General features: G+C 37.1%; 1 protein-coding gene across 1 annotated transcript in view; it reads left to right on the plus strand.

The window, feature by feature from the left end:
* Positions 1 to 322: 322 nt before the first annotated feature.
* Positions 323 to 1,992, plus strand: part of ROCK2 (Rho-associated, coiled-coil containing protein kinase 2) — a 40,896-nt gene continuing 39,226 nt past the window's right edge. Inside the window, exon 1 of the mRNA XM_010139828.1 lies at positions 323 to 398. The gene's annotated coding sequence lies outside the window, so the exon portion shown is untranslated. The remainder of the gene's footprint in view (positions 399 to 1,992) is intronic.

A 1,992-nucleotide genomic window follows, 5' to 3' on the forward strand; every position in this document is an offset into this window, starting at 1 on the left:
TCTCTAATAAACAGTCCCTCCCCATCTGTCCTGTAGGGCCCCTTTAACAACTGAAAGGCTGCAATAAAGTCTCCCAGAGCCGCCTTTTCTCCAGGCTGAACAACCCCAGTTCTCTTAGCCTGTCCTCACAGGGGAAGTGCCCTAGCCCCCAGTCGTCTTTGTGACTCTCCTCTAGACCTGCTTCAGCAGGTCCATGTCTTTCATATGCTGGGTGCCCCAGAGCTGGAATGATATAGAATCAGTGTAATGTAGTAGCTTTAAGAAAGTTGTTGATTAACGTTTTAGAACTCTACTAACTTTCTTTTTTCTTTTTCAGGATGGCTTGAATTCTTTGGTCCTTGATCTGGATTACCCAGCGCTGAGGAAAAACAAGAATATCGATAATTTCTTAAATAGATGTAAGTTGCAAGTGCCTCTTAAACAGTGACAGTGTTGTAAACTTCATCATAGGAAGCTGAGGAGTCAGAAATGCATTATTGATTTTCATTTTACTAATTTTTATAATTCTGAGCTTCTTTATTTAGCAGGCTTTGGAGGACCATTTATTACAGAGAAGTTTCATTTTGGGAAGTCATTGTATTGCTGAAAATATGTCGGAAAATACCAGCTGTAGGTTGTAATTTTTCGAACTACAGTTGGAAAAATTCTTTAATTTTTTTGTCTTAAGTATGTGCAGCAACATGATCTGGAAAGCATATCTCAGTTATTATTCTTTAGGAATTAATACATAAATGTCACCATTGTATATACAGTCTTATTTAATCTAACAGCTTTCTGTTGATTTTTAAAACTGAAGTATTATACCTTAAAATCTGTTGGAGCATTTTTGAATCTTTGTGTGAATGTTCATGATCTCTCCAAATTAGTTATAGACAGGATCTTGGCGTTTATTGAGCATATTAAAACGGAAGACTTTTACATCAGAGTATGGCTGTAGGTTTGCCTTTTTAAAGTGTTTTCTACCCATGTGTATAAACAATTCTTTTTTTCTTGTAAAAGTAATGGATTATTTGCTTTGAAATGTAAGCTGCAGTGAGTAAGCCATCTTGGAATAACTATACTTTGTAGTGAGCTTATTTATATTAAAAAAAAATGCAACCCAAACAACTTTCCTATTGCATGTGTGAAAGTTGCTGCAGATGCAGTCTTACCAGCAACTCCTCCTTTGATTCTTTACTGGTAAGAGCTATGTGTATCTGCCCTCCCTTGCTCTGGGACTTTTTTGAATATTCACTCATGCTTCTCAGTTAACTAGTGACTTGTGTAGTCACTTCTGGAGCACTTGGAATTCAGTGCTTCTGTGTGAGGTTTAGCAAAGCCCCGTAGCTGGAAATGCAGCTTTGCAGTTGCCAGTAAAGTCTCATTTGAAGAAGTCACTCAAAACAGAATGAACAAGAAACGAGTTGAGAAAGGAGAGGCATACCTTGGGATTTTTCTCTGTCTGAGATCAAAGGAATTGGAACAGATATTTATGAAAGAAAGGGACAGCATGTTAAGTAATTTTTTTACCTGCAACTGTGTGTTGTATGCGTGATGTGAATGATATGAGGGAAAAGCCCTACTTACAGCAAATAACAAAATGAAGTAAATATTATCAGTAACTTTCATGAGCTGTTCAGATTTGCCTTTACATTACAATACTGTTTTTGCAGTACAACTAAATTAGAAACCTTTTTCTAACCAGAAGACTAGTGTCTTCTGTCTACTAAAAATAGCAACTATGGGAAAACAACTCAACCCTGGGAACATGTTTTTGGGGGTGCTTTTTTTTTTCCTGTAGCCCTGAACATTCTTGCTGTCTGTCTGCCATTTTCTGGAGACTGCTGCTCCTTATCCTACTCTACGTTCTCTCCTGTTATTGTTAAATACTATTGAACATCTGCTGTAGCTTTGCAGGCTACCAGCAATGGCAGAAACCCCAAAATAGACTTTCGCTTGCAATTTTATTACTGCCTTTTTTTTTTTTTTTTTAGATCAGGGGAAAGTTTTTAA

This window comes from Buceros rhinoceros, unplaced genomic scaffold (assembly GCF_000710305.1).
Source record: "Buceros rhinoceros silvestris isolate BGI_N320 unplaced genomic scaffold, ASM71030v1 scaffold19597, whole genome shotgun sequence".
Classification (NCBI taxonomy): Eukaryota; Metazoa; Chordata; class Aves; order Bucerotiformes; family Bucerotidae; genus Buceros; species Buceros rhinoceros.